This window comes from Macaca mulatta, chromosome 13, assembly GCF_049350105.2.
Source record: "Macaca mulatta isolate MMU2019108-1 chromosome 13, T2T-MMU8v2.0, whole genome shotgun sequence".
NCBI classification, from domain to species: domain Eukaryota; kingdom Metazoa; phylum Chordata; class Mammalia; order Primates; family Cercopithecidae; genus Macaca; species Macaca mulatta.
The window spans coordinates 16,468,231-16,483,027 of NC_133418.1; positions in this window are offsets into that span (position 1 = coordinate 16,468,231).

Sequence of the window (14,797 nt, forward strand, 5' to 3'; positions counted from 1 at the left end):
GCACAGCCGCATGCTTAGTGTAGGAAGTGAAACCAAACAAACAAACAAAACTCCAACTTCCAGAGGCAATGGTCCAATTATGAAATCCTCTGGCTACGTTCAATTGAAATTCAAGGTATTCAAGAGGCCAATATTTAAGGCATAAATTAACCCAACCACTTAAAACTAAAGTAGTCTTTGGTTCAAGGGGTAAAGGTATAGTACCTTTTACAAATTTATTAGCTCTTAATATTTACATTTAAATATGATGATGATGGTGTAATAATAACTTTACTGAGTAGTTACTATGTGTTAGGCACCAAACTAAGCACTTTACACACACATTTGCACGATCCTGTAAGATGATAATGACCCCTTGTCATCCCATTTCATAGATGAAGGTCAGGTTTATATAAGCTTAAAAACTTGTCCCAAATGGCACAGCTAGTTAGCAAAACCCAGGCAGCCTGACTCCATAGGCCTTGTTTAAAGAAGTAATATCTATAAACTGTCCAGCACAGCGGTGGTACAAACAAGAGTTCAATAAATGTCTAAAGAGTACTTCATACCCAAAATCGTTTCCTGCCAATCAAACTAGACTTACTCTGGTTCTGCATAACCAACTGTCAAATTATTGTTCCATGAAGAAAACGTGGAATGGGTAGAGATCAGAACAGAGTGAATAACTGGTAAATATACTTCATGACAGGTAGTAACAGGATGTGGCATTTAGGCTATTTCCACATTTGTTGCATAACACTTTTTCACAGTTCTAAAGCATAAGAGCCATTCTAAGCTGGTGAAAGCGTAAGGCATGTCTATGATCCAGGACTCCAATTCACTGTGGATCAGTGGATCTCAACCTGTACGGTATATCAGAAACACCTGGGGTTTTTTTTTTTTAACAGCACTACAGCTGCCCAGGCTCCATTCCTGCAGATTCTATTTCAACTGGTCTGGAGTAAGCACGCATGCTTTTTTCACAGCCCCCCAGATGCAGCTAGGTTTGCAAACCACTGTCCAAGATGCTCTCACACTTTCGCTCCGTTCAACACACACTCACTGAGATTCTAAGCACTACGAATCGGGCTAAGTTAACAAGTCAGGCTCCACTCCCTAATAATATTGGCAAAGAAACCAATAGCAGAGATTTATTCCAGTCCAAACCAAATAAATTGCCAGGTGAAAAAAATGCCCTGGCATAGTTTGTCATACAAAACAACTTCCTGTATCTTCCCGGTCAGTAGCCTAGAGACTGACTCTGAGCCATGAGAAATCAGAATTCAGAAAATGCCAATCTCAGGCATCTGCCACACTCCTAGCACACCCCCAAAAGCGCCCAGCTACATTTCACATCCACTGTCCTAACAGGGGTCGAAATAGGGAAGAGCAGTGCAATACAGAAAACAGAGCCTGCTGGGCAACAAAAGGCTGGGAAGTTCCAGTCCTAGCCCTGCTACCAATCGGTCTGGTCACTTCTCTCTGGTCCTGGTGTGGCCAACAGTTATGTGAGAGGGTGAGGCATAAAAACACAGATGTCAGGCAAGCTCCAGCATCCAAAGTACATCGAAATTAAAAAGCATTAAGGTGATATCAAGGAATGTATGCCATCAACCAGAAAAGTAACTGAAGTATTCCTTTTCCCATTCTTAGGAAATCAAAACTGGAAGCAGAAAATTGAACAATCAGCCTACCAAGTTGACTGGGGCAACAGAATACACTCACGGATTCTGTTCACAACAGCGGGGGTGACAGACCAAAAGGAGAACGGCAGAGCGTCCCTTTCTCCTCTGTCCACCCATGCCACCAGCACATGAGTGCGTCCACACGCAGCGCCCAGTCTCCTGTTACACTGACGCCAGCGTCCACTCACCACAAGCCTACTAAGTGCCACATGTGATAGGATGCTCCCTCATCTCATCACCATAGACGTCCCTGCTGGAGGTGAGTATGTGACAGACGAAAATCACAGAGGCCTAGAGAGGTTGAGACCCGCATTCCCACTGCGGTCAGGGTGTGTTTGAGAGGGACCCCACGGCTGGGCCCTCCATGCCGCTCTCCTCAGTAATCACTCCCAGACCAGAGCAGCGACGGTGAATTTTCTTCCTCTCACTATTTGCAGCCCCTTGGTTGACCCACAGTTCCCCAGAAAGCTATCGAGTTCTGGCAGCTCTGAGGCCACAAAGCCATAAAGGCACGGGACACACAGCCCATCTGTCTCTAACGGGTCTTTTACTTGTCATGCTGGTCATTTCTAAGAGCAGATGGGTTAAGAAAGACTTGGCAAGTTACCACGAAATGACCCCTCCACTCCTTCGTGGGGGAAGGCTGACTAGTTAGCAGTCAGGCCGCCTTTCTTCCCCAACTCCCTACATTGCTGTCCCTAAGGAGCCACAGACAATCCCACCAAATAGAGGCAGGAGACAGCCGCCTCCTTCCTACAGCTGGAGGGGGGAAGGGTCCTCTCGGGCCTTTCTAACTGAATGAAAACCAAACTGTGAGCTGTACTGACCCGGGCCTCACCCATGTTGCAGTCACGTACAACACAGGTGCCCAGTGGTATCATCAGGCAGAACTACGAATGTGCTTTCCATCATTTTCACACAATGATTCCGGAACCACTATTCACACAGCTCCACTTCTCACACATACGACGTGCTTCACGGATTACACAGCATGTTCACCATGCCCCTCATCTGCTCCTCCCAGTAGCCTTGTGTGATCCCTTGAGTATGCTTCCTCATACTGAGGTTTGAAACCAAAACTTTCTCAAGAACATCCAGCTAGTGTTAGAACCAGGATATGAGGGCTTCTGATTCTAGAACCGGTATTTGTGCCACTATTCCACATGGGCCCCTCCAGGGATTTCTGCCTGATCTTAAAATGCAGACAGCAAATCCGTCTCTCTACAGTCCTGGGGTTCCCTATAGACAAGAAGTCAAACTTCTAACAGAAAGCTTATTCTTATTTGGAAGGCTACCTGGGATATTTCTTTTAAGTTAGTTTGTTCATGTTTTGGAAAGATTGCTCCAATGACAATATGGGGCATGAAGTGTAGAAAGGATTCCATGATGAGGCAGAGAAACAATTTGGTGGCTCTTAAAACAGTTCAAATCAGGCATGAGGCGCAAGCAGAAAGGACAGAGGGAAAATACATTGGAAAGAAATGCAAAATGAAATCCACTCAGACCCAGGTTGGAAAAAAGGGGAGTAAGCATGATGGTGGTTTCTAGTTTGAAAAACTGATGAACAAGGATGTCATTAACTACTGCAGAGTGGTATCTGGGGCCTGGGTGCACCAGTTTGTTTAACCATTCACCTGCTGAGCAGTCTCCGGGCTGTTTCCAGTTTCTAGCCTTCATAAATAATGCTGCTATGAAGAGATACATAAAGGCTTTTGTGTCAACATAAGTCCTCATTTCTCTGGGATAACTGCCTATGAATGTGAGTGCTGCCTCCTATGGCAATTGCACATTGAGTTTTTTAAGAAACTGTCAAGCTGTTTTCCAGAATGGCTGTACCGTCTTCCTTTCCCACTAGCCAAGTGTGAGTGATCCCGTTTCCCTGCGTCCTCACCAGCATTGGTCTTGTTACTACTTTTTATTTTAGGCATTCTGATAGGTGTATAGTGACGTGGCTTTAGTGTGCATTTTTCTGATGGTTCATGATGTTGAACATCTTTTCATGTGCTTATATGTTATCTGAAATGTCTCTTCAGGTCTTTTATTCATTTTCAAAGTAGACGATTTGGTTTCACTGCTGAATTTTGATAGTTCTTTATATATTATAGATATGAGGCCTTTATCAGACATGTGGTTTGCAAATAGTTTCTCCCAGTCTCTAGCTCCTCTTTTCATCTTTATTTTGCATTTTACATTTTATCCCACGATCCATTTTGAGTTAATTTTTGTATGACGTATGAGGTTTAGAGCAGAGTTCAAGTTTTTTTCCTATGAAAAATCAGGTAGCCAGTAACTTTTTTTAAGAGACAAGGTCTCACTCTGTCACCCAGGCTGGAATGCAATGACAAGATCAGAGCTCACTGCAGCCTCGACTCCTAGGCTCAAGTTATCCTCCTGCCTCAGCCTCCTGGAGTAGCTGGGACCACAGGCAGGTGCCACCATGACCAGTTAATTTTTTTAGTTTTTGTAGAGACAGGGTCTTGTACCATGTTACCCAGGCTGCTGTGGAACTCCTAGGCTAAAGTCATCATCCCACTTATATAGGGCCAGGCAGTGGCACATGCCTGTAATCACAGCACTTTGGGTAGATGAAACAGGAGAATCACTTGAACCCAGGAATTCCAGACCAGCCTGAGCAACAGAGGGAGGCCCTGTCTCTGCAAAAAATTTTAAACATTAGCTGGGCATGGTGTTGTATACCTGTGGTCCCAGCTACTTGAGAGGCTGAGGTGGGAGGATCTCTCGTGCCTATGAGGCGGAGGCTGCAGTGAGCCATGATCGCACCACTACACTCCAGCCTGGGAGAAAGTGAGACCCTGTCTCAAAAAAAAAAAAAATGCTAGCGCATCACTTATATTAAAGACAGGTATTGTCTTTTTGAAAATTTAATTATGGTTATATAATGGACATGTAAAATGTCCAGTTTGAAAGTTTGAAACATATATAACTCTAAATATTCTTACCTTAAAATTCTGATTCCTACCTAAGATATCGCATACTGTTTGCATAAGTATCACAATGTCTGGACAACAACTAAAAATGTGTACGGGGGAGAAAACTGAGCATTTATGCCTATTAATTAAGGTATATTTCCCCCTTATTACATAAAAAAGTCATCACGGCAAACCCCTGTGACTGTATCTAAAGCAAGCCTACAGTTTTACTTCTCTGTATTATAAAATGCAAGGCTAAAATTCAAATACTAAACGTTTCCTGAAGCCAAGGGTAGTTTACTTAAAATAAATGCCTAAGGTCTATATCAAAAATATGAAAAAGCTACCTACACTTCATAGCCATTCCAATCTAAGTTCAGCTTTTTTAAATTGACACATAATTGTGTACTGTACATATGTATGGAGTACACATAGTGATGTTATAATACATGTAATGTATGTGATCAGCGTAATTAGCATATCCACCATCTCAAACATTTATCATTTCTTTGTGTTGGTAACGTTCAATACCCTTCCTCCAATTATCTGGAACTATATATTCTTTCTTTTTTTTGAGACAAAGTCTTGGCCTGTTGCCCAAGCTGGAGTGCAGTGGTGTGATCTCAGCTCACTGCAACATCTGCTTCCCAGGTTCAAGCTATTCTCCTGCCTCGGCCTCCCTGGTAGCTGGGGTTACAGGCACCCACCACTATGCCCGGCTAATTTCTGTATTTTTAGTAGAGATGGGGTTTCTCTACACGTTGGCCAGGCTGGTCTCAAACTTCTGACCTCAGGTGATACACGCACCTCAGCCTCTCAAAGTGCTAGGATTACAGGCATGAGCCACCGCCCCCAGCCTGAAACTATATATTCCTATTAACTATAGTCATCCTATGTTATAGAACACTAGAACTTATTCCTATCCAGCTATAATTTTGTATCCTTTAACAAATTTCTCCCTATCTCCCTCTTCCCCCACCCTTCTCACCCTCTAGGATCCTCTGTCTACTTTCAACTTCCATGAGATCCACTCTTTTTTGCCTTCCACATAAGAGAACATGTGCTGTGTAACTTTCTGTCCCTGGTTTATTTCATAATATCTTCCAGTTCCATCCACGTTGCTGAGAATAACAGGACTTCATCCTGTGTTATGGCTGAATAGTACTCCATTGTGTATAAACACCACATTTTCTCTATCCATCATCTGCTGTTGGACACCGAGGCTGATTCCGTATCTTGGCTATGGTGAACAGTGCTGTAGGAAACATAGAGGTGCGGATGCCCCTCCGACACTGATTTCCTTTTCTTTGGGTATCTATTCTGTAGTGGGACTGCTGGATCACACTGTAATTTCATTTGCAGTTTTCTGAGGAACCTCCATACTGTTTGCCATAGTGGGTGCCCTAGCTTACTCTTACTCTTTTTCTTTTCTCTCTTTGAGACAAAGTCTCACTGTTGCCCAGGCTAGAATACAGTGGTGTAATCTCGGCTTGCTCACTGTAGCATCTGCCTCACGGGTTCCAGTGGTTCTCATGTGTCAGCCTCCTGAGTAGCTGGGATTACGGGCACCCGCCACTGCACCTGGCAAATTTTTGTATTTTTTAGTAGAGACGGGGTTTCACCACGTTGGCCAGGCTGGTCTTGAACTCCTGGCTTCAAGTGACCCACCCACCTCAGCCGCCCAACAGTGCTGGGATTACAGGTGTGATCCACCGCTCCCAGCTAATTTTTGTGTTTTTAATAGAGACGGGGTTTCACCATGTTGGCCAGGCTGGTTTCAAACTCCTGACCTCAGGTGATCTGCCCGCCTCCGCCTCCCAAAGTGCTGGGATGTCAGCGTGTGCCCCGCGCCCAGCCAGCTGCTCTAGTGTACACCCCCCTAGAGTGTGTAAGAGCTCCCTTGTCTCCATATCCTCACCAGCACTTGTTATTTTTTGTCTTTTTGATAATACTCATCCTAACAGGTGAGATGATACCTCACTGTGGTTTTGATTTGCATTTCTCTGATTATAAGTGATACTGAGCATTTTTTTCACATTTTTTTTGGCCATTTGTATGTCTTCTTTAAAGAAATGTCTGTTCTGTTGTGTATGGTGACACAAACCTGTAAGCCCAGTACTCAGAACGCTAAGGTAGGGGGACAGCTTGAGCCTAGACCAGCCTAGGCAGCATAGCGAAACCCTAGCTCAAAAAAAAAAAAAAAAAAAAAAAGAAGAAGAAGAAGAAAAAAGAAATATCTGTGTCTGTTCAGCTTTTTGACCTCCAAAAATTAAGAGCCCATTTTGGAATCCGATGACCTGCCTGATTCAGAGACAACCTGTGTTTCGTTCTACTCTGCTACTTCCTATGTGACTTTGGGAAGTTCCCTTAGCCACTTTGAGCTCAACTTTCTCAACATTAACCAGGAATAAGTACCACCTGCCTCTGCTGGTTAACGCTGAGGACTGAAAGGAGAACATCCACAATGCCATTTGACAATGCCGCCTGGCGAAAGCCCCTCAATGCGGGGCTGGTAGGATCATTTGAAGCTAAATACAACTTTCCTTTCCACTGTCCCAGGCTCACTCTGCATACGATTAGCAAGGAATAGTGAATAAAGGAAACCAAAATACTGCTCAATTTTTAATAAGAAATTTTTAAGCCAGGCGCGGTGGCTCAAGCCTGTAACGGGCGAATCACGAGGTCAGGAGATCGAGACCATCCTGACTAACACAGTGAAACCCTGTCTCTAACAAAAATACAAAAAACTAGCAGGGCGAGGTGGCGAGCGCCTGCAGTCCGAGCTACTCGGGAGGCTGAGGCAGAAGAATGGCGTAAACCCGGGAGGCGGAGCTTGCAGTGAGCTGAGATCCGGCCACTGCACTCCAGCCTGGGCGACAGAGCGAGACTCCATCTCAAAAAAAAAAAAAAAAAGAAATTTTTAAAAAGTGGGGGTGGTGGAAAAATAGGAAGGAGAGGAGGAGAAGGAAAAGCAGCCGGTCACAAGTTCTAGTCCAGGGCTCATCCCCGGCCTCCTCACTCAGGCAATCATCAGTCCCCACCTCCTGGGGGGGAGGTACTTTCTCGGCTGGCTTCACCCACATGGAAGGCACTGCCACAGATGTTCAGAAACCAGGAGCACCTTGAAATGGGCAATGTGCTTTGGGTAGGAGACCTACAATTTCCCCCAAGGAAATTACGGCACAAAAGTGACCCACATAGGAGGCACCAATGGCTGTAAATACTTGGTGGCAAAAACTGATGTCATACCTTCTGTACAGGAGACACACACCCAAATAAAACTTGCCAAAATAGCAGAGAAAAAAATACAGCAGACATCCAGTGCCATTCTGTTACAGAAATATTTATATCCCAAAGCCAGGGACCTCTCTGGAACACTGTGTTTATTTCCACGTTTCATGGAAGATGTTTGAGTGCACTCACGTGTGTCTCAACAAACTTCCAGTCCCTGCTCTAAACCCTGTGGCTTCTCAGCAAAACCCAAAAACAAGTATCCGTTTTCCTTCCAAATGAGAAATTTCCTAACCTAGCGAAACCAGCATCAAATCCACTTATTATGAGATAGCCGATTACAGGCGAAGCCCTCTAGTCCCAGGATGACTCCCCTCCTGCAGGAGTGGGAAGGATGGCCATAGCACTGGCCTTCCAGACCACATCTCCAGCCAGTTTGAAACCATGGCTGCCCAGGTGAACCATGATAAAAATCAAAACCAAGTATCTCTGAAAAGTGTACATGTCAAGAACCAGACCGCGGACCAGATTCAGCAGAAATGGATGTTGCAAGGTTTGTTCAGAGATCTCCTCTCCATGCCCCCTCTCCTCAGGACCTCCCTCCTTGCACTAGGGGCAAAGGGCCAATGGACAGCTCCCTTACCACTAGCCCAGTGCATTTTCAGGAACAGTTCCCAGACTGTACCAGACCCTGAAATGTATTCACTGAATGCACTATTTCTTCAAATGATCATAAATCACCTGACTGTAACAACAATTGTTTTAAAAGTGTTCTCTCTCTCTTTGGGGGAATCGGGCCATGAGTTTGAGCAAGCAGCTTTGCTTCTCTCTACTGCAATTCTATCATTTACAAAATGTTAACAATTACTGCGTTCACCCATAGCATTGTTGTAAAAAGCCTTAAGATCCACTTCATGTAGTCTGCCTGGAGCACAGACCCTGTCACATGGTAAATCCCCACTGAAGGTGAGTTATCTGTAGCTATTAGTACCTAGCACTCCAGCAAACAAAAGGAGTCGATCAGGTCTCATCGTATCACCATGAAAGGATGTCCATGTAGACTGCAGAGTGGGAGTAGGGAGACTCAGTGTTTATCAGGTACTATTTTGTGTTTTACAAAGTGTACATATATATTTGTAGGTACACTGGAAAAGATCTGGAAGGAAATACACCCAGTGTTAATAGTGACTACCCCAAAGACACATTCATCCAAACACACAACAGAAAAACACTCACTATCTTTCTGTCTTCCATATCATTTGAACTATTTTCAATAAGCATCTATGGCTTTTGTAAAGTTTTTGAAAGGAATTTATTGCATTTTTTTCTGGAGAAACAAGCAGGAGCATGAAAAAGGTGGAAACAGAAGGTAAAATGGAATGGGACTCAATGGAATTGAGTCCAAGCCAGGCTCAGCAGGCACATGAACCATGCAACTATCACTACAACTCAACACCAGCTCTCTCTGCTCTTGGTCCAGTGGCCCAAGACTTAGAGATAAAATGTTTATTGTGATCACATCAATCACACCAAGGAGCTTGGAACCACCCTTCCAAACTCCTCTGGTTCTGTGTACCTGCCCGGGGCTGTTAGCTTTCCTCCTGTGTCTTTGGCTGGCCTGTAATCCCCTAGTGGTGGAAATGCACCCTGACACTTAGCCATCATCCCCACAACACTCAGCCCCGCATAGAGACCAGGGCAGTGATGTCCACTCGGACTGTGATTCTACTTATAAAGTGAAGGACCAGAGGCCAGATGCGACCTATCTTTGGTAACTCACCAGCTGTTGCTTGAACCAGAACAAAGCCAGGTCTCCTGATGCCCAGAAAAGAGCTAGTGCCTGTCCCACTAGAAACGCGGCGAAAATGTTTTGCTTGCTGTGAAAAGATGCACTACTGGAGAAGATGGGTGCAACTTCTCATGGAGCCACTCAGCCCAGATGACCAGGAAACAGGGCTGCCAGATGAGACACTCGGCCCAGATCACCAGGAAACAGGGCTGCCGGATGAGACACTCGGCCCAGGTCACCAGGAAACAGGCTGCCGGATGAGACACTCGGCCCAGGTCACCAGGAAACAGGATTACAGGTGTGAGCCACCACACCCGGCCTGGTTTCTCTTCTTCTAAGGGCACTAATCCTGTCAGACCAGGGCCCACGCTCATGACCTCATCTAACCCTAATCACCTCCCAAAGGTCCTACGCCCTAATACCATCACACTGGCAGTTAGGGCTCCAGTACAAGAATCTGGGGGAGACATAAACAATCAGTTTATAACAATGTCTTTTCAATCCTGTTGAAAAAAACAACCAAATGAGTAGGCGACAAAGTACCTTATATGTAAACAAGTCAGGACTTTTCATATTTCTGCTAACACATTAAGGTCAATTTAAAATGTCTGATAACAAGAGTCAGAAGCAGAGATAAATGAAAGTTAGTTACTCTGCATTTTAGGCCCACATTGAGCTGTCTTCCAATGACATTGTGACACAAAGAACACTGCTTTCTATTCCTGGTTTTGCCACCAAAAAAGCTGGAACATTTCCCTGTATTTCCGTTTATCTCTAAAATCACTGGGCTGACCCAGCAGACCTCCAAAGTCCCTTTCATTCACAAATTCCACAAATAACTTCCTACCAACAGATGCTACACAAATAAACTACACTGACGAAGGGGAAAACTAACACTAGCAAACAATGAGATGCACACAAGACAAGACGTATAGAGAAGTGGATCAACCACAAACTGGTGGACGATGAGCCGGCCGTGGATAAAAACACATTCCCTAACGATGGACAGAGAGGCAATGGCGCCGAGGTAGTATTGTTGACGATTTCCTATTTTCAACTTTCAAGATAAACGGCCCAATTGTTTATATTCATTCTGATTAAATGTGAACGTGCAAATTTCCTCCAGGGGACACAGACACGTAAAAAATTCCCAATGTATCCAATTTGTCATTTGATATCTTTACTGACAAGAAAAATGTGGGACTGAATATACAAACAGACCATGCCTGATCATATGTAGAAAGACAGAACTCAGACCACAACCTGTAGCTGACCACCCAGGAAACCAATCCCCTATCTACAGTCAACAGGCCAGCCAGGCTAGCACATCAGACAGGAAGCCAGACTGCTCTCTCTCCACAACCCAGAAACTAAACCACAACTCTGTCCCACGTGGCCAGGGCTTGACTCAAAACTGACAGCCACCCTAATTTTGGCCCCTGTTTCCAGTTAGGATACTTCAAAGAAAGCCAAATGTGCCCCTACCCAATCACATAGGACACCCCACTTCTGTACAGCCGCCTCCAGCCCCCACAACAGCCTCCACTGGGGGCCGTTCTTTCCATCCTGAAGCTTCCTCACTCCTCATCCGCCACTCACTTGCGTGTCAGTCTCTGCCACACGCAAGTGATAATGCCGACTCCCTTGCCACAGCAGCTCTGAGAAAGTCGCCTCTGCCTGTCTCATGTGGGCGGCCTTCCTTTATTTCCCCCAAAGAATAAGTCTTAAGTGAGGGGCTTCTTTCTATATGGCCAAGCTATACAATTCAGAAGCCCAGCATGGCCGATTCCAAGCCTGGAAAGACCATACACCCCTCAGGTCCTCTTTCCACAAAACACAGATTCCTTCAGTTCTTCAGTCACTCCGACCAACCAGGGAAGGAACCACGTGTTATGGAAAGATCAAGGGCCTTGAAGTCAAACTTCTGAGTTCATCAAGTACTTCATCTTTCCACTTAAGAAATTACATGGCCTTGGCCAGGCGTGGTGGCTCACACCTGTAATCCCAACACTTGAGGAGGCTGAGTTGGATGGATCACCCAAGGATGGGATGGGAGTTCAAGGCCAGCCTAACCAACATGGAAAAACCCCATCCCTACTAAAAATACAAAATCAGGGAGGGCGTGGTGGCTCAAGCCTGTAATCCCAGCACTGTGGGAGGCCGAAATGGGTGGATCACGAGGTCAGGAGATAGAGACCATCCTGGCTAACACGGTGAAACCCCGTCTCTACTAAAAAATACAAAAAACTAGCCGGGCGAGGTGGCGGGTGCCTGTAGTCCCAGCTACTCGGGAGGCTGAAGCAGGAGAATGGCGTGAACCTGGGAGGCAGAGCTTGCAGTGAGCTGAGATCCAGCCACTGCACTCCAGCCTGGGCCACAGAGCGAGACTCCGTCTCAAAAAAAAAAAAAAAAAATACAAAATCAGCCTGGTGTGGTGGCACATGCCTGTCATCCCAGCTACTCAGGAGGCTGAGGCAGGAGAACCACTTGAACCCGGGAAGCAGAGGTTGTGGTGAGCCGAGATCGCGCCATTGCACTCCAGCCTGGGCAAGAACAGCAAAACTCTGTCTCAAAACAAAACAAAACAAATGACGTGATCTTGAACAATTTTCTTAACTTCTCTAAGCCTCTATCTTCATCTTCAATAAAATGATTTTCCCTCCAAGAGTGCATTAAATGGAATCCCACATGTAAACCAGCTGACAAATATCAGGGACCCAACAGCTGTGCGCTCCTACTGCCGCCCCACTTTACCCCAAGGGAGGAGCGCAAGATGTCCAGAAAAAGCCTGTTGATCCCTGCACCTCAGCATCCTGTGTTCACACAAGGTGCAGTGGCATCCAGACTTACCGGGGTCACCCAAATACAAGACATGTTTACATGTTTTGATTTTTCAACTTAGGTACATATGGCTTCTAACGTTCACCATATATGATCCATAATTTAGAAGAGATTTTCCTACACTACCCCGTGGTTCTATTTTAGCAGACTTAGATGTGCCATAATAGCTCACTCTCTTAAGCTCTCCTCAGTATCAAAAACAAAACTTTCATCTGTAACACAGTTATCAGTAGTGAAAGTGGAAAAGGCACCTATGAGTCAAAATGACCCTCTGCCCCGCCCTGCCCCACCCTACAAAAAGCTGTTCAGGAGTATTTGGGCTGCTTATGAGAATGCTGTCTGTATTCCCAGGGACAGACAAACGCCTACCCTGGTTAGAAGCTGCGCTGCTCAGCCTCCAGGGTAGAAAGCTCCCCACACCCTCTACCCAAGGAGAAGAGAAGCAAATGGGGTGGCCAGGCTCCAGGATGTGGACTATTTAGTTTGGTTTCTGCAGTCCAGGTCACCGCCATGGGTGAAGCTCTTCCTTCCTTCTTTTCCACCCAAGTGGCCAAGGTCCTACGGCTGCTGTGGGACCTCTTCCCTATGAGTCAGCTTAGCCATTCCCCTTCCCCATTCTTCTTCTTCTTCTTTTTTTTTTTTTTTTTTTTTTTGAGACAGAGTCTCACTCTGTCACCCAAGCTGGAGTGCAGTGGTGTAATCTTAGCTCACTGCCACCTCTACCAACTGGGTTCAAGCAATTCTCCTGCCTCAGCCTCCCAACTACCTGGGATTACAGGCACCTGCCACCACGCCCAGCTAATTTTTATATTTTTAGTAGAGATGGAGTTTCAACTGGTTGGTCAGGCTGCTCTCGAGCTCCCGACCTCAGGTGATCCACCTGCCTCGGCCTCTCAAAGTGCGGGGATTACAGGCATGAGCCACCGCATCTGGCCGAGTCAGCTCAGCCATCCTGACTTTTTGTTCTGGCAAAATTACTCTCTTCTACATCTACCTTCCAAGTAGCTAAATCAGAGATCTGGCCCTTGGGGCAGGCTTGAAGAATCCCTGTTTTTGGTCCTCAAGAGGTCCTACCAGGGTCTGCGACAATTCCAAGACTTGTGTTCTTAAAGAGGAAAGAAACCTCACATACACGGCTCTCGCAGAGCTCAGACGAGCCCGTATCGGAGGCAAGGCTTGGGAGGCGGCCCTAAGGTTTGGGTGTGCCATCTATGATAACAGCTAAGAGATCTGAAGCCAGCTGTCTGGGTTCAAACCTCAATTCCAACAACACTGGCTGTGTGATGTTAGACGACGTCCCCAGCCTCTCTGTGGTTCAGTTTCCTCACTGTAAAAGGGCCACAATAATAGAGCTGCTCTAAAAATTAAGTGAATTGGTGCATATAAGGTATTCAGAACAATGCTTGACATATGGGGGAGTTCAATAGACACGTATTGAACAGAGTGACTTAGCAATTAGTAAAGATACTCATGCAGGCCAGGTGCGGTGGCTCACACCTGTAATTCCAAAACTTTGGGAGGCTGAGACGAGAGGGTCACTTGAGCCCAGGAGTTTGAGACTAGCATGGGCAACACAGCAATATTCCATCTCTAAAACTGTGTGTAACATACATGTATATATATACTCATATATTTCCAGTGTATTTATAGTATACAAAATAGCTGGAATACAGACTTAACTATTCACAATGGTTACTTCTAGAGAGGGGGAATGCAAATTTCAGCTTTTTAGCCCACACATATATTCTTGTATCATCCGAAATATTTAAGCAAATTGTATGTATAAATTTGCCCCGAAACACAGCAGAAAAATGTAGTTTTGACTCAAAAATCTTCAAATCATGATGGAATTGTCCTGTGAAAGTAAAGTTACAGAGATGAAAAGTCTCCCTCCAGCCTAAATGCTCTTTCATATGACCTGTATTACACACACCAATGCAGACGCCCCAATCCTTTCCCCACTGTCATAAGAATTTTTCAGTGAACTGCATTCCCCTTTACAAACTAGATGATAGTTAGAGTTACCAGGCAAGAACGTGGATCCAGTTCTGCTTTTTCAAAGCCCAATGTTCCTCCCATAATAGCAATGCATTCTTCAACCGGTCAAATGCCCCCAACACCTGAGCTCTCTGTTGTACACAACTCAACGAGGCCTGGGAGAAAACAGAAGCAAATTTCACTTACTCAGTAACAACACATCCCGCCTGATTCCTCTGCTGGGCTAGTTCTCAAGTCATCTTTTTCTAAGCTTTCATTTGGCTCTACCACACGTACCTAGCCTGGGTAAAACACTTTACCAGGTTTTCTCTTTTTTTTTCCAGACGGAGTTTCACTCTGTCGCC